The sequence below is a fragment of the Cyprinus carpio genome, chromosome B24 (genome assembly GCF_018340385.1).
Source record: "Cyprinus carpio isolate SPL01 chromosome B24, ASM1834038v1, whole genome shotgun sequence".
Classification (NCBI taxonomy): domain Eukaryota; kingdom Metazoa; phylum Chordata; class Actinopteri; order Cypriniformes; family Cyprinidae; genus Cyprinus; species Cyprinus carpio.
In genome coordinates this window covers 5,047,221-5,065,787 of record NC_056620.1, presented here as the reverse complement: position 1 = coordinate 5,065,787, position 18,567 = coordinate 5,047,221, and the positions used below count along the sequence as shown (strand labels likewise).

Sequence of the window (18,567 nt, the reverse complement as noted above, 5' to 3'; positions counted from 1 at the left end):
ATTTGTAAGCAGCCCAGCTGCAACTGCTTTGGCAATACAAATGTACAGTTTTTGTCATGCCAATAAATCATACTGTGTGTGAAACTGAAAATTGAGAAGTGTGCGCGCGCGCTGGGAGAGACCTCGCTCTTGCAGCAGTCAACTTCAGATGCATAATATTTTAATTTGCTACAAGCAGGATACACAAGAAGCACGTTCAACTTGGACACGCAGATGGTTGTCGTGATAATAATCACTAAACAGCAACCGTTCGCGTGTCAGCGCTTAATGCGCATCTAGCATTTTAGTCGCCTACCTTTGCCTAATGGGTAAGTCCGCCCCTGCCAGCTGACATCATGTCAGTGATTCTCTCATTAACACAGGTTACAGTGTTGATGAGGACAAGAATAGAGATCACTCTGTCATGCTGATTGAGTTAGAATAACAGATTGGAAGCTTTAAAAGGAGGGTGGTGCTTGAAATCATTGTTCTTCCTCTGTAAGAGGGGCTGTTGACCATAGGAGGAAACTTCCGTCTCTTGAAAATGGGTCCGTCGAAATAATGCAGTAATACACATAAACTGGAACTTTACTGTCTTTTATTTGACAGAGCTCAGGATTGAATTTTAACTCGCAGGTCGCATTACAGGCTTTTCTCTCTTGACACACTTCCCGCGAATGCCCCGTTTCACTTGACAACCAGTGCGCATGTCCTCGCGCCAATTCACTGCGCATGTCATCGCGCCAACCTTTCCATCACGTCACATACTTAAACCAATCAGATTATCCTACTTGTATAACAATTTACACATAATATAAATAATCAAAATAAATCTCACATAACTATGATTACCTGCAAGGAAACCCGTACAGTTATCATTGCGTTGCACAAAAAGTGATTCACAGGCAATGATAATGTTGCTAGTAAGATTGCACCAAAATCAATCATTTATCAGATCATCAAGAACTTCAACAGGAGAGGTTCAATTGCTGTGAAGAAGGCTTCAGGGCACATAAGAAAGTCAAGTGCCAGGACCATCTCCTAAAGTAGATTCTGATGCAGGATCGGGACACCACCAGTGCAGAGCTTGCTCAGGAATGGCAGCAGGCAGGTGTGAGTGCATCTGCATGCACTGTGAGAAGACTTTTGGAGGATGGCCTGGTATCAAGAAGGACAGCGAAAAACCCACTTCTCTCCAGGAAAAACATCAGGGACAGACTGATATTCTCCAAAAGGTAAAGGGATTGGACTGCTGAGGTAAAGTCTTTTTCTCCAGTGAATCCCCTTTCCAATTGTTTGGGGCAACCAGATAAAAGCTTGTCTAGAGAAGAAAAGGTGAGTGCTACCATCAGTCCTGTGTCATGCCAACAGTAAAGCATCCTGAAACCATTTATGTGTGGGGTTGCTTCAAAACCAAGGGCCACTCCAATGTGGTATGACACAGGACTGATAGTAGCGCTCACCTTTTCTTCTCCATACAAGCTTTTTTCCGGTTGCCCCAAACAATCGCAAAGGGGATTCACCAGAGAAAAAGTCTTTACCCCAGTCCTCAGCACAATTTTGCCTAAGAACACAGTCATGAATAAAGAATGGTACAAAAACATCCTCTGAGAGCAACTACTCTCAACCATCCAGGAACAGTTTGGTGATGAACAATGCCTTTTCCAGCATGATGGAGAATCTTACCATAAGGCAAAAGTGATAATTATGTGGCTTGGGGAACAAAACATTGAAATTTTGTGTCCATGGCCAAGAAACTCCCCAGACCTTAATCCCGTTGAGAACTTGTGGCCAGTCCTCAAGAGGAGGATGGACAAACAAAAACCCACAAATTCTGACAAACACCAAGCATTGAATATGCTAGACTGATTGGCTGCCATCAGTCAGGATGTGGCCCAGAAGTTGACTGACAGTATGCCAGGGGGAATTGCAGAGGTCTTGAAAAAGAAGTGTCAACTCTGAGTCTTTGATTAAACTTAGTGTAATTGTCAATAAAAACCTTTGACAATTATGAAATTCTTGCAATTATACTTCACTATACCACAGTAACATCTGACAAAAAGCTCTAAAAACACTGAAGCAGCAGACTTTGTGAAAAATAATATTTGTGTCATTCTCAAAACTTTTGGCTGAGGCTGTATATAGGCAGAAGCACCAGTGTTTACACTTTTCAAGGAAATCAGCTTTTCAGTGGCTTATAGACTTAGTTGTCTTAGTTTATTAAACGGACAGAAAAAAATAAACTTCAAGTCAAGTCAAGTCAAGTCTGCTTTATTGTCAATTCTTCCACATGTACAGTACATACATACAGATAACGTTACGTTACACTCAGACTAATGGTGCATACAGATAACACTAACAGTAGAGCCTAAAAATCCAGATAGATACAGATTAAATATAAAATACAACTATACAAATAAGGGCATGTAAAATAATAATAATAATAAAAAAATAATAAAATAATAAAAATAAAGTTAAATAAAGCAGCGCAAGGCACATGGCAGATAGAGTGCAAACCAGTAAAGTGAACAAACAGTGCAGATAAAAATATTCTAGTGCAAAAAAAGCTTACTCAGTCTGATTAAAGTGACAAAGGGCTCAGAGAGTGGTTCTTTTATTTAAACTGACTAAAGAGGTAGTAGAATGACGTCAGTTCCATGCTAAATGGGGTAGTGGGCAGAACAATACTGCACAAAGTGACTGGTGCATGTCACCGTATGTTAGTGGGAGGGGGGAGTGGAAGGACCTGGGGATGTGGGTTCTGGGGGGGGGGTCATAGTTCAGTGATGCCTGGGGCAGAAGAGGGAAGGGGGGGCAGGTTCAGGAGCGAGTTCAGCTTCCTGACAGCCTGATGAATGAAGCTGTCCTTCAGTCTGCTGGTCCTGGCCTGGAGACTCCGCAGTCTCCTACCTGATGGCAGCAGACTGAAGAAGGTGTGTGATGGGTGAGTGGGACCACCTGCAATGCAGAGGGCTTCAAGAGTGAGACAGGTTCTGTAAATGTCCTGGAGGGAGGGGAGAGAGACACCAATAATCTTCTCAGCTGCTCTCACTATACGCTGAACGGTCTTCCGGCAGGATGCGTTGCAGGCGCCATACCACACAGTGATGCAGCTCGTTAGAATGCTCTCGATGGTGCCTCTGTAGAAGGTGTACATGATGGGGGCCAGGGCTCTAGCTCTTCTCAGTTTGCGGAGGAAGTAGAGACACTGCTGTGCTTTCATAGCCAGTGCTGCTGTGTTTTCAGTCCAGGAGAGGTCCTCTGTGAAGTGCATCCGCAAACTTGATAAAGAGGTTGGAGTTGTGTGATGGTGTGCAGTTGTGGGTCAGCAGAGTGAAGAGGAGGGGGCTCAGCACACATCCTTGGGGGGCCCCAGTGTTCAGTGTGATGGTGCTGGATGTGTTGCTGCCGACCCATACTGCCTGGGGTCTTCCAGTCAGAAAGTCCAACAGCCAGTTGCACAGCGAAGTGTTGAGTCCCAGCTGGACCAGTCTGTAAATGAGCTGTTGAGGTATGATTAAGTTGAATGCTGAACTGAAGTCTATGATCAGCATTCTGACGTATGAGTCCTTTTTTTCTATATGTGTGAGTGCTGAGTGGAGGGCAGTTGTGATGGCGTCATCGGTCGAGTGGTTGGACCAATATGCAAACTAGAAGGGGTCCAGGGAGGGGGGAGGGCAGACTTGGTATGGTGCATGACTAGCCGTTCAAAGCACTTCATGAGAATAGGAGTAAGTGCAACTGGATGGTAGTCATTGAAGCAGGATGGAGATGGCTTCTTCGGGACTGGAATGATGGTGGTAGCTTTGAAGCATGTGGGGACAACAGCCTGACTAAGCCCTGACTAAGCGAGATGTTGAAAATGTCTGTGAAGACATCAGTGAGTTCCACTGCACAGTCTCTCAGTACATGACCAGGAATTTTGTCAGGACCCGGAGCTTTGCGTGCATTGATCCTGGTGAAGGATCTCCTCACGCTGTCTGGGGTCAGCATCATCACCTGGTCACTGGGAGGAGGTGGAGTCTTCTGTGGAGTGTTGCTGTTTTGTATCTCAAAGCGAGCGAAGAAGGCGTTCAGCTTGTTCAGCAGGGAGATGGTGCTGTCACAGGTCCGCGGTGGGGGCTTGTAGTCTGTAATGGTCTGCATCCCCTGCCACAGGCTCTGAGTGTTTCTGCTGCCACTGAAACGATGGGCTATACTCCTGGAGTACTGTCTCTTAGCCTGTCTGATGCCGCGGGATAGGTTGGCCCTAGCTGTCTTCAGGACCACCTCATCTCCAGCTCTGAAGGCAGCGTTCCACATCTTAAGGAGTCTGTAGACCTCCCCTGTCATCCACAGTTTCTGGTTGGCCCGGACAGTGATGGTCTTTGTGACTGTTACATCATCAATACACTTGGTGATGTAGGCAGTGGCAGTCTCTGAGTACTCTTGGAGGTCTGTGGTGTTATTGTATGTGGCAGCCTGCTTAAACATATTCCAGTCAGTGGTGTCAAAACAGTCTTGAAGAGCCTCTGACGAACCTTCCGGCCACACTTGAATTTGTTTGTGAACTGGTTTGGCAACTTTAATGAGCGGTCTGTATGCAGGCATTAGCATGTCAGTGATGTGGTCCGAGGCACCAAGATGGGGGAGGGGGAGGGCTTTGTAAGCTCCTCTCTGTGTAGTGTTAACAAAGTCTAAAATGTTTTTACCTCTTGTTGGAAAGTTAATGTGTTGGTGTATTTTTGGGAACACACTTTTTATGTCTGCATGGTTGAAATCCCCAGCTATGATGAGAAAAGCATCAGGGTGGGCTGTCTGCTGCTCACTGATGTGCTGGTACAGTTCATTTAGTGCATCGCTCCTGTTGTTGGAGTTCGGAGGAATGTATACAGCAGTGAGCAGTATGGCTGTATATTCCCTCAGTTGATAGAACGGTCAGCACTTAATAATCATAAACTCCACCAGGGGTGAGCAGTGTTTGCAGACCACAACAGCATCGCGGCACCATGCGTCATTGATGTAAACACAAAGCCCGCCACCACGGGTTTTACCTTCCACGACCTCTGTCCGCTCGATAGCATGTCAGCTGATTGAGCTGAATAGCGCCGTCTGGAACGCTGTTGCTAAGCCATGTTTCCGTGAACACAAAAACACACCAGTCTCTTACAGTCCTCTGAGTTGAGGGTAGTAATCAGATGTAGTCCAGTTTATTGTCCAAAGAACATACGTTAGCCAGTACAATGGTGGGGATAGCTGGCTTGTGTGGGTTAGCTGTTAGCCTAGCCAGGATACCTCTGTGCTTACTCCTCTTCTGCTTCCTCTCACACCGCTTGTGGTGCCTCCGCTGTGGGCGAGATGCAGTAGTGGGGGTCTGTGATGGTGTAGGCCTCCGGATCAGACCGAGGTCCCGCAGCTCTTCCGCGTGAGTTTAACTCTAAAAATGTGGTTCTGCCGACATTCAGTCAGACAGACTGTAGACAGTCAACGGCAGAACAGAAAGAAAAAGATTCCCCACCCGGCCCTCCTCCGGGGGAAGGAGCGGTGTTGTCCTTGCCACCTGAAAAGCAGTCTCCCACATCTCTGGCTTGCCCGTGTCAGGGCGGCTTCATCATCTTCCTAGAGGATCTAGCTGGATGCGACACAGGGAGCTCCAGTGTGGGGCTCGATGCTCCGGAATCTACGATGTCTCAGTACGGGGCGGAGCCGGTGTGGAAGCCGCAGGAGGACGCCCATGGCAACGAAGAGGCTGAAAAGCGGCCTGTGATGGAATGGTGGCAGCTGGAGGATCATGTCGGGCAAGATGTGCTGTATGGCCTCAGTCTGCTGTTGTACTAATGAGCACTGCTGGGCACAGCCCTAGACAGTGTCGCTGCACAGGCCAGCCTGGGAGACGGGGGCATCAAGAAAGTGCACTTTGTCAGTGTCTCTCATCTCTACCAGGCTGAGCCAGAGATGGCACTCCTGGACCATTATAGTTGACACTGCCTTCCAGAGGAACCACGTCTTGACTTCCATCGCCCAGAGGGTGAAGTCAGTCGCTGTGCGCAGCTCCTGCATCAACCTCTGTAGCTTGGCCCGCAGCACTCTAAGCTTTGGCAGCGAGAGCCACAGACAGAGGCTCTCTTCATCCACAGAGGCCAACAGCCCATCCTCTGATGGTGCAATCAACATCTGTTCCCCGGCAGCACACCAAATAAAATGCTGGGACCGCCATAAGCCCAGCAGAATCACTCAGCAGCCGCACAGGACAAGTGCAGGGGAAGAAGTGAGAGGTCCGTAAAGCGTGGCCCGGCGGAGAAACTCTCACTGCTCCGAAGCAAAAATCTAATGAGCGTATGAATGCTGTCACCTTATATACCCGTGTGCACGGGGAGTGGCTCAGCATGCAAAATCCACAAGCCAATTCTCATTGGCGTTTTCTCTTAAACTCAGAGATGATTAGGCTCCCAAGTGAGACCCCATTAAACACACCTGAACCAGCTAATCAAGGTTTTACTAGGCATGCTAGATAATTCCAGCAAGGTGTGTTGAGGCAAGCTGGAGCTAAACTCTGCAGGACAACGGCCCTCCAGGACTGAGTTTGGAGACCCCTGATCAAAAGTAATATTCTTCTCTAGAGTTCAGAAAGACCACCAAAGATTTCTGCCACTTGGAGTCTTGGAAAATTCAAGGGCTGTATATAATAATGTAAAATATTCCATTGTCCACAACTGTAAAATTTGAATTGAAATGGAAATAAGACAAATACAATAAGATTAATAAATGTTAAGATTACACAGGTAAAGGTGCTACATTTTAAGAGAAAGCAAAGTATTTAACTGTGTCAGGCAGGACAGACACATGAGAGCAACATATTGACCTCATTAACAATGATAACATCACCTGGGTGAACATCTTTAAGGTCATATTGTGATGATCTGCAACACAGCTGGAGTCCTAGGGCCGAGTACGCTCAGAACTCCTTGCATCAAGCCAGCACCAAACTAACCCCGTTCCAATGCATACTTGGTTATCAGCTGCTCCTGTTTCCCTTGTCAGGTAAGCCTTCTGAGGTTCCAGCAGTGAACCACTGGTTCCAAGAGAGTGAGAAGTCTGGGATTAAGATGATGTCGATTTCCAAATGGCATTATGGAGAAAAAAGAACCAGGCAGATGCAAGAAAGCATCGTTAGCTAACTATGGTCGTTAGATCCAATGAACTCTATTGTTAAAGTTTGGGATTTACAAACATAGTTGCTTTTGGGAAAAGCAACCAAGGTTAGAAGTTCTGGCTCTCTACCAGGGATATCCGTTATTTGCCCTGTCATAAGCTGAGTCCTTGCTACACTGGTCTATTCACTATCAAGAGGCAGATTAACAATGTCCTCTACTGGTTAAACCTGTAACAGAGTTAGTTCCATCAACTGCACCAGATCCCTCAAATCTTCCCACATGTTCCGAATTACCAGAGTTCTAATCACCTGCATGCACCAATCAAGCATCACTATAGAGCAGGGATGCCCAACCCAGTTCCTGGAGTTCAGCTCCAACTCTGATCAAAGACAACTGAACCAACTAATTAGGATCTGAAGGAGCACTTGATATTTACAGACAGGTGAGTTTGATGAGGGTTGGAACTGAACTCTGCAGGAAGGTAGATCTCCAGGAACAGGGTTGGGCACCCTGCTTTAGAGGGTATGCACGTAACATCACCATTAGCTGGAGTGAGTGCAGCTCCACCCACTGAGTGGCAAAAAGACAGAGTGAAAGCACTGTTTATCATGTAATGTCAATATGCTGAATTTTGTGGTAAAGTTATACCTTATATATTGTATTGTTATATATTGTATTGACAACTCATCAATTAAATATTTACCAACTTATATTCTGCATAACTGGATGTTTTAAATAAACACTGACAAAAACTATATAAGTTTTTGGACTGGACGATATGACAATATATATAAGTGATTACCCGGATTTAGACAAACCTATTTTGTATTTTGTATTTACATAAAGCGTTCACAGGCAAATTTGCTTTATGAAACCCCACTCCATCCAAAACATACACATACAACTAAAAAAAAACACGATCATCTCAATAAAGTCAATATCTATGGACCACTGTATATTTGGTAAGTTGTAAAGAACTCAATCGAGTTCAACAACCTTTATTTTAAACTGATAATCATTTGTTTTACTTGCATTTGCGCAGTATTAAATCCATTCGTGCAGCAGGCTCTTTTGCCACTCAGTCCGGCTGAGGGGACGTGTTCCAACGGGAAAGTGATGTCAATGCGTACCCTCTATATAAGCAGCTACTCCTCACATCCACATTGTCTGGATTTGTTGTTCCCTTGGAGCTACATACCTGACATGCATCAGTGCCGCTACTTACCTCCCATCTGTCTGTCTTTTTCAATGTCTGTCTTCAAATCCCGTCTGTCTGATCACCATTCACTTGCAAGGAAAAGAACTCTTAAAGTGATAGTTCACCCAAAAATGAAAATTTGATGTTTATCTGCTTACCCCCCAGGGCATCCAAGATGTAGGTAGTGTTGCTTTTGTCAACGAAAATTATGACTAAATATCGTCGTCAACGAACCTTTATCATGTGACGAAAACGAGACGAGACGCAACGTAAATGCTGGTCATGTGACGATGACTATAATTAAATTTACATTTAATCATTTAGCAGACGATTTTATCCAAAGCGACTTACAGATGAGAACAGTAGAAACGATCAGATCAACGAGAGAACAACAACGGTATACAAGTACTATGACAAGTCTCAGTTAGTCTAGTACAGAACACGTAGCCAGGGTTTTTTTTTTTTTTTTGAATATGATAGACAAGAAAAAGAAAATGGTAAGTACTAGTATTAGTTGGTTAAGTGCAGGCGAAAAAGATGAGTCTTTCGATGTTTTTTGAAAATGAGTAAAGACTCAGCTGTTCGAATTGAGATCGGGAGGTCATTCCACCAGCTGGGAGCAGTCCAGGAAAAAGTCTGTGAGAGTGATTTTGAACCTCTTCAAAGATGGCACCACAAGGCGTCGTTCACTCGCAGAGCGCAAACTTCTGGAGGGTGCATAAGATTGAACTAGTGAGTTTAGATAAGTTGGTGCCGTGCCAGTGGTCGTTTTGTAGGCAAGCATCAGTACCTTGAATTTGATGCGAGCAGCTACTGATAGCCAGTGTAACCTGATGAGGAGAGGAGTAACATGAGCTGTTTTTGGCTCATTGAAGACAACCCTCGCTGCTGCATTCTGGATCAGTTGTAGAGGCTTGATAGTACATGTAGGAAGGCCCGCCAGGAGAGCATTGAAATAGTCCAGTCTGGAGAGAACAAGAGCTTGGACAAGAAGTTGGGTGGCTTGCTCTGACAGGAAGGGTCTAATCTTCCTAATGTTGTATAAGGCAAATCTGCAGGACCGGGTCGTTGTAGCAATATGGTCTGTGAAGCTTAACTGATGATCCATCACAACTCCTAGGTTTCTGGCTGTCCTGGAAGGAGTTATGGTTGACGAACCCAGCTGTATAGAGAAGTTGTGATGAAACGATGGGTTAGCTGGAACCACCAGCAATTCAGTCTTAGTAAGGTTGAGCTGAAGGTGATGGTCATTCATCCAGCTAGAAATGTCACTCAGACAGGCTAAAATGCGAGCAACTACCGTCGGGTCATCTGGTTGGAATGAGAAGTAGAGTTGAGTGTCATCAGCGTAGCAGTGATAGGAAAAGCCATGCTTCTGAATGACAGATCCTAATGACGTCATGTAGATGGAGAAGAGAAGCGGTCCAAGTACTGAGCCTTGAGGAACCCCAGTAGCAAGTTGTTGTGACTTAGAAACTTCACCCCTCCAAGACACCATCTATCAGAAAGGTAGGCGTTAAGCCACTGGAGTGCGGTTCCAGAGATGCCCATCTTTCTGAGGGTGGACAGGAGAATCTGGTGATTAACGGTGTCAAAAGCAGCAGACAGGTCCAGCAAAATGAGAACTGAGGATTTTGAAGCTGCTCTTGCCAGTCGCAGGGCTTCAGTAACCGAGAGCAGGGCAGTCTCAGTTGAGAGGCCACTTTTGAAGCCAGATTGGTTGCTGTCCAGGAGGTTGTTCTGTACAAGAAACATAGAGAGCTGGTTGAACACAGCTCGTTCGAGTGTCTTTGCAATGAATGGAAGAAGGGATACCGGTCTGTAGTTTTCTAGAAGTGCTGGATTTAGAGATGGTTTCTTCAGCAGTGGGCTTACCCGAGCCTGCTTAAATGCTGAGGGAAATGTTCCAGAGTGAAGAGAGGAGTTGATAATGTGAGTAAGTGAAGGTATGACTGAAGAAGAAATCGCTTGAAGGAGGTGATTGGGGATCGGATCCAGTGGGCAAGTAGTAGGATGACTGGACAGGATAAGTTTGAAAACGTCCGTCTCTGAGAGTGGAGAGAAGGAGGAGAAAGAGTGAGCATTAGTCGTTGTGAAGTTATCCTCAGTCTGCGTTTTGGAGAATTGGTCACTGATGGTTCTTGTCTTATTTGTGAAGGAAACTGCAAAGTTGTCAGCTGTAAGAGTCGATGGAGGAGGAGGTGGAGGCGGATTAAGAAGAGAAGAGAAGGTTTTTGAAGAGTGTCCGAGCGTCACAACAGTTGTTAATCTTGTCGTGGTAATATGATGTTTTAGCAGTGAAGACGTTTGCAGAGAAGGAAGAGAGGAGAGACTGATACACACTGAGGTCGGTAGAGTTTCTTGATTTATGCCATTTCCTCTCTGCAGCCCTGAGTTTAGAGTGATGTTCACGGAGTACATCGGACAGCCAGGGGGCAGATGGGGTGGTGCGTGCTGGTCTAGACGACAGTGGGCAAAAGTTGTCCAAGCAAGAGGTTAGAGTGGAACAAAAAGTGTCCGTAGCACTGTTTGTGTCCAGAACTGAAAACTGCGAAAGTGAAGGAAGTGAGGATGAAACCACAGAGGATAGGCGAGATGGAGAGAGTGAGCGTAGGTTACGTCGAAAGGTGACCTGCGTTGGAGCGTGTGCTGCTTCAGGAGTAAGCGCTAGGTTAGCAGTAATGAGGAAGTGGTCTGAGGTGTGCAGTGGAGTAACTAAAGTGTTGTCCACTGAGCAACAGCGCGTGTTAGATGAGGTCCAGTTGGTTGCCTGATTTGTGAGTCTCTGTAGTAGACACTCGCTTGAGATCAAATGAGGCGAGCAGAGTGTTGAAGTCAGCAGCCTGGGGTTTATCTAGGTTGATGTTGAAGTCACCAAGCAGTACCAGAGGAGTACCATCTTCAGGATAGTTTGATAGTAGCACGTCCAACTCCTCCAAGAAGTTTCCCAATTGACCTGGGGGATGATAAATGACCACGAAGTGGATTTTAACAGGGTGGGTTACAGTAACAGCATGTGATTCAAATGAACCGTTACCTGTAGGTGGTGGCTGAAGATCAAATTTCCAATCTTTCGATATAAGGAGACCAGTACCTCCACCCCTCCCAGTCGTACGAGGGGTGTGGGAACAAGTGAAATTAGCGGAGAGGGCCTCCTTACAAACAGAGCCCCAATTAATAAACTAGGGCTGGGCGATATATCTAACGATATAATCATGCGCATCTAGTCAGTAAATCTGGTTCCCTGATTACCGCTAAATCGCCATCACCTGCTTTCAAATGGAGCGGCATTTAATACACAGAGCCGTAGTTCACTGACAAGCTACGCAATATCGCGTTGATTATCGAAGGCGATACATCTGCGATAATGAACGCGATATTGCGTAGCTTGTCAGTGATCTACGGCTCTGTCTATTAAATGCCGGTCCATTTGAAAGCAGGTGATGGCGATTTAGCGGTAATCAGGGAACCAGATTTACTGACTAGATGCGCATGATCATATCGTTAGATATATCGCCCAGCCCTAGTTTGATCCAAGTCTCAGTCAGTGCCATGAGACTGAGACTGGAATGAGTAGCAATAGAAGAAATGAAGTCTGCTTTGTTAACAGCGGACTGGCAGTTCCAGAGACCAACTGGAATAGAGAGCGTTGTAGTAGAGGTCAGAGGGACAGGCCTTACAGTCTTTACACTCCTCGGCCTTCACACGAGGAGGCTTCACACGAGGGCTGCCGCGACCGCTGCCGCGACCGCTGCCGGTCTCACTGCGCAGACGTAACCAACGTCACTTCCTCAAGCCCCACACGCGGCATTAATTAGAAGATGATAACAAACAAAGTTAAGCGGAATTTATACTTTCGCCTGGCTCCGCTGACTGTGAGCGCCCCTTCCCAAACGGACGTAGCTTTTATACTTGTCACGTTCGCCGTTGTACTATGCTTTGAAACGACAGGGGAGCAACAAGGAGTAATTGTCCTCTAAAACCATTGGGAATCACCGGTGAGAAGAAGTCATTTGCCAGTACAAGTCTTGTGATGAATGAGTTGATGAATTAATAATTTCTTTATGTACAAACTTAAAACTATTGGCTGTATTTCGCATCAAACACAAGACAACTTTGAGCACATCGTGTATAATTAATATCTAAATGAATTCTAATTCTATTTTATGCAATAAAAATAAAACATACTTCAAATAAGAAGCCTTGGACAAACTATGCAAATATAAAAAAAAATAAATAAAAAAAAAACATTTTCCGTCAAAAAGCACCTGATGGAGTTTGAACTTCACATTAAACTGCTTTTGTTTCACACAAACGCCGGCAACAGACGTGCATGTTCGGATGCGGAGCTATGCGTAAAGTTACAAAAAATGCTGTGCACTCCGCCAGTTCGCGCGCACTCAGAGCGAACTTCCGGCAGCACCGCGATGATGTCACATTTTCCAAGTGAAATTGCGGACACGTTGAGTATAAATCAGCCTTGACACAGAGAAAGGAACGATGGCTGGCCAGCTGGGGTTCGTCTTTGGGAGAAATAAATTCAAATCAGAGCAGCTTCCGTGTCTGGAATGGATGTATTCCTGAGTCTATAAGGTAACAATAATATAATAAGATAGCCTTGTTTGAAATGGGTTTGGCTAAAATAAAATTTTGGTTTCTTCTATACTTCTAGGTACTTGTACTATATTGACTGGGTTAAATAGAATTGCATTACTAAAAAGAAAAAAAAAAACAACATTCACATACAAAAAAAATACAAAAAATCACAACATTTCTCCTACAAAAAAAATACAAAAAAATCACAACATTTCTCCTACAAAAAAAACTAATAAAATGTCATCAGTTTTCGTAGACTAAAATTAGACTAGACTAAAAAGTGTATGAACGTGACTAAAACTAATAAAAACTAAAATGACAGCTTCACACAAAGACTAGACTAAAACTAAAATTAAAACAGGCCGGCAAAAACAACACTAGATGTAGGTGACTTTGTTTCTTCAGTAGAACACAAAATATGATTTTTAGCTTCAGGTGTTGCAGTCTTTCAGCAGTACAGTGCTTGGCAATGGTCACAGAATCTATGAGAAGAAAAAAACGCGCTTCAAAACAGCCTGCATCATCTTCTTCTTGTGGCTTTATGGCGGATCCCAGACTTATAAGTGCATTACCGCCACCTACCTCTCAAATGGACCATTAACACTCTGTCTACAATCTCAATAAGAAATGTCAATGGTCCACTTGAGAGATAGGTGGCGGTAATGCACTTCTAAGTCTTGGATCCGCCATAATGCCACAAGAAGAAGATGATGCTGGCTGCTGTGAAACGCGTTCACAAGAGTTCTAACAGTTCGGACATTGTGTGAATCAGATGTAAAAACAACAACAACAAAAAAACAAAAACAATATAAATACTGTGTAAATACCGATCGTTTTGTGTTTTACACATCAATGTATCGTGACGAGCCGCAGGGATTCATTTGGATTTTTCTGTGCGTTTTTTTCTCTCTCATAGATTCTGTGACCATTTCCAAGCACTGTACTGTTGAGAGACTGCAACAAGACAAGTCACCTACATCATGGATGCCCTGAGGGTAAGCAGATAAATATCAAATTTTCATTTTTTGGGTGAACTATCCCTTTTAACATCATGTTAAGTGTCGAGATATTTCTATGTTAGCTACTTATTAGTGTGCTTCCTGTGTCTCCTGCATTTGCCTAATAAATCTGTGCTGCGTACTTTACCTGTGTGTGGATCTCGACACTTGTCATGTCAGTATATGGGGTTAACCCAGATTTTAACTGTTGCACTAGTTTGGTAAATTGAACATAGCAGTATCACGGCAGCAATGACAACTGTTATCTACTTCATACAAATTATCATGTTTGTACTGCAATACTGAAAACTGTTTGTGGTATGCTGAAAACAATTACTATTTTAGGTTTTTACTTTAAAAAAAAAAAAAAAAAAAAAAAATCCATAAATTAATGACAGACAAAGCAGTTATAACATGATGTCTTTATTTACAAATTAGTATCTTCAAGTAGGTTTATGCCACTTTTCTGATGGAATTAATTTTAGACGTTATTTTATACATTTTTCATTATTTTTAAGGCTATTTGTTAGCATTTCATTCAATCTGGTTTTATGTACATTGTCTTATTGTATGTACACTGTAGATGATGACGAAGCAAGATAAATGTTATTCTTTGGGGCTGTGTGATACTAAATATTGAATCACACAGGACAGACATATGACAGAAATGTTTTGACCTCATTAGCAACAATAACAGGTCCTGGGTGAATATTTTCACGTAGATAGTGACAGGAAGTCATCTGCCAGACATCTAAGTAGATTACTCCATTAACATCTCTGAACATCTCTCGCATCACTGTGTTCAGCTGCATCATATACCAATCACTTTGAAAAATATTCTGTAAGAACACAGATCCGAATCAGAATTCTGTGCACACACAAGGAAGTTTTCTAGTAATGAAGCTTTCAGTGCTTCCAAGCTTCAAGACAATAAAATCTACAACCCCAATTCCAGCGAAGTTGGGACGTTTTGTATAATGCAATAAAATCAAGTATATGTGATTTGTTCATTCTCTTTAACTTTTATTTTATTGACAAAAGTACAAAGAAAACATTCCAAAGTTTTTACTGACCAACGTAAATGCATTTTGTAAATATGAACAAATTTTGATTTTGATGGCTGCAACACACTCCAAAAAATGTTAACATGGTAACACTGGTAACACATTTAACACTGTCACATCAACTTTCCTTTTAATTACAGTGTTTCAGTGTTTGGGAATTAAGGATACTAATTGTTAGCAAGCAAAATTTTTGTCCAGTCTCTCTTGAAACAAGAGAGACTGGAACAATGCATCACGGCATAGAATTGATGTATAGCTTTCTCCTAGAGCGGTGCTTCTCAAAGTCTGGACTCTAGTCCGGATCCGGACTCTGAGGGAATTCAGTCCGGACCTGCCTCCATTTCGTATTTCAAGAGCATTAATTATTTCCTAATTTGATAAATGCATGTTAAACTTGTAAATCATTTGTTTAGTTTCTTTAATGTCGTTTTGGAGATGGTCCGAAATGAAAGCGAAGGTGAGATATTGGCTGTTTCTCAATTCCAAGAATGCAGAGAACGGTCTTGTGTTCTTGTCGTCGTCCACCCGCAGGGTCTTCTGGGATTTCTAATGGTTCAATTCTCCCAAGGCTGCGTTCCAGTTAAATTTTTTTTATGCTCTTCACTTGCTAACTTCCCTCTGTCTCATTTACTCGGTTGTACGTCATTGATTACATTGCATGAGTGCCCACTACTGGCAGAACCCTTGGAATGGGCTGAATTGGAACATCCTAAACCAATTGATCACTTAGAATCCGCTATGGAGTTTGTTTATTGTTTACATGTTTCCCCTTACAAATTTGTTTGGTGCAGCATTCTATATATAGATATGCCTGGGCTGTTATAAATGTAAAAAAAAATATATATATATATTTTATATATTATAGAGTTGTTTGGGGTGGGGATAAATTAAATGCGATGTGCGATGAGGTCATAGTCGTGTTGCATTGTGGTCTACAGAACAGCCTAAAGTGTGCACATGAAGCATACTCGCTCCCTTGGTCAAAGTCTAGGGGTTGAGGGTATTTCCATGGAAGTTTCCCTTTTCCATTTGATGAAGTGGAATGCACTTCAAAATGGTGGCGGGGATTCCCCCGAGGGTAGGTGCATAGGGAAGTTCGCGAGTTTGTGTCTAAAAGTGAACTGGAACGCAGCCCAAGTCTGCATTCGATGAATCCTTGATTTCAAGAAGACATCCGGGCACTTTCATGCGTCCTCTGTACTTGTGTTCAGTTAATGATGAAACAGATTAAAACACCCTAAGTTAAAACTGTAATAATAACACATATTTAAAAAAAACCATTGAAACTTTTCCTTCATGACATTTGTTGTCATGACATCCAGTGAGCGTTTGACGTTTGACATAATTGGGCGACATTTCACCACTAATATTATTAAAACATTTTTTTTTTATCACTTAGATTATGACCAATTGACTTATAGCAGTGTCCAGTGTTTCCCATACACTGAGTTATTTGTGGCGACCCGTCACAATATCAAAACTGACCGCCACAAATTGATTTTCCAAAAGGATTCTGACCATTTTCAGAAAAGCTTTCAAGTCATTTTAATTTCCTCTTTCCTAGAGTTTGTGAGCGCAGTGCTTTTTTTTTTTTTATTAGAGCCGCTATATTTTTTACCGGGGAAACCGCTATATCTCCACCCCAACAGCGCCTCCTGCTGGCAGAGAATGAATAACAAACATAAAAAAAAGCATGCTTCAGAACTGTTTTGAGAAGGTGCTTTGAGCCATGTATTATTACTATGAATTAGGCTACTACTACTACTACTACTACTACTATTACCATCTTCTGCCCTGCAATTAACATTTTCTCAAACTCACTTTTATGAGATAAAGGAAAAAAAAATTAAATTAAGCCTTGCAAACATATCGGCCAAAAAATTCAGCACCATATAACGGCCATCGGCTGCCCTGATTTCTAAATATTGGCATTGGCCAGAGAGAAACCCTTATCAGTCGACCTCTATTGCTGACACTTAAATTAATTGTGTTGCTACTTTTGCACTTGTTATTAATGTATTTTGAATGCAAAGGGCACTTTATTTTTTCAAATAAAAAAAAAAAAAAAAACATTTGTTATGCGTGTTATGTATTCTATTAATAAGAAGTTTTGTAAAAACCAATTGTTCCGGTCCGAACCTTTGACATTGACGAAAATTCAGATTTGGACCTTTGAATAGATTTTGGAGAACCCCTGTCCTACAATAACAGAGATTGAAGTTGCATTTCTTGATTCAGCAGCAGACTGTGGTAAATGACAGTGGTTTCCTAAAGTACTCCTGAGCCCATTTGGCTATATTTAACTCTGCAGCATGAAGGTTTCTTATGCAATGCCATTTGAGGGCTCAAAGGTCGGCCCTACATGTACTGTGATTTCTCTGGATTCCCTTAATCTTTTCACAATATTACATGTGGTAGTTGATGAAAGACCTAAATTCTTTGCAATTTTGCATTGCGAAATTTGATTTTTGATTTGTTTGACACTTTTCTGATTAAATTTAGCACAAAGTGATGAGCCATGATCCAGCTTTGCTTGTCAAGACTGAGAGGCTCCTTTTATACCCAAACATGATACCTTGACCTATTACCAATTCACCTGCTTACTGTGAACTGTTTCAAAACAGTTTAAAGTGGATATTCTATAACCTTTTCACCTTTATTATTCCTCTGTGTTGCAGCCATCAAAATTTGTTCATATTTACAAAATACATTTACAGTGGTCAGTGAAAACTTTGGAATCTTTTCTTTGTACTTTTGTCAATTAAATAAAAGTTAAAGAGAATGAACAAATCACAGATTCTTGATTTTATTATATTTTTACAAAACGTCCCAAATTCTCTGGAATTGGGGTTGTAAACGTTTAAAGACATTAACATAAGAAAACAAGGAAAAAATATTATTTGAAAACAAAGCAGGATTTAAAGTGACCAAGTGTACCTTTCGTCCTGCAGTGTTTCCAGACTTGATGATGACTGTAGTCTGTGGTGCACGACTCAGCAGCGCAACAACAGACTGACGAATTTTAGCCACTTCATGTACATAAAAAGATAGTTGACTAAAAACGCGGTGGGCAGCGAATGTGAAGACAACGACTGCATGAGAATCACCAGCTATTTCATCAATATCATCGTTGATATAATGCAGGTTAGTAATGAGCATTTTACTAAATCGTAAAGGAACACCATGTGGCCTCCAGTGAATAATGATATTATTTTTCAATTCCACAGCCATCAGGGGTCCACCTGTACGAGGAGTGTGGAGGTCCATTCTTTTTAAACCTAAAAAATATAAGCAAAACTGACATTATACTTACTACTTTATTAATTTCTTAAACAGCAGTCCCAAGAAGTATACTGGCAAATAAGGAATAGTTCACTCAAATATCACCCATTTACTTTCCTTCATGTAATTTCAAAACTGTTTGACTTCTCCTTCTTTTTCAGAACACAGAAAAAAAACGTGTCAATTTTCTTTTTTTATATAATGAAAGTCAACAGGGTCCAATGTTGTTCTGGACACCATTGACTTTCACTATTAGAAGAAAAATAAATAAATATAGGAAGTTTGGAACATCAAAGAAATAAATTACTAATAATGAA

At 42.5% G+C, this 18,567-nt stretch overlaps 1 long non-coding RNA gene across 2 annotated transcripts; it reads left to right on the top strand.

Annotated features, from left to right (window-relative positions):
• The first annotated feature begins 13,604 nt into the window (after positions 1 to 13,604).
• Positions 13,605 to 18,567, top strand: LOC122142232. Of its 2 annotated transcripts, none has more exons than XR_006158462.1 (4): positions 13,605 to 13,680; positions 13,823 to 13,901; positions 17,920 to 18,112; positions 18,196 to 18,567. It is a non-coding gene; the product is annotated as an uncharacterized LOC122142232 (long non-coding RNA). The 2 variants fall into 2 exon arrangements; XR_006158463.1 differs by having other exon boundaries at positions 13,670 to 13,725.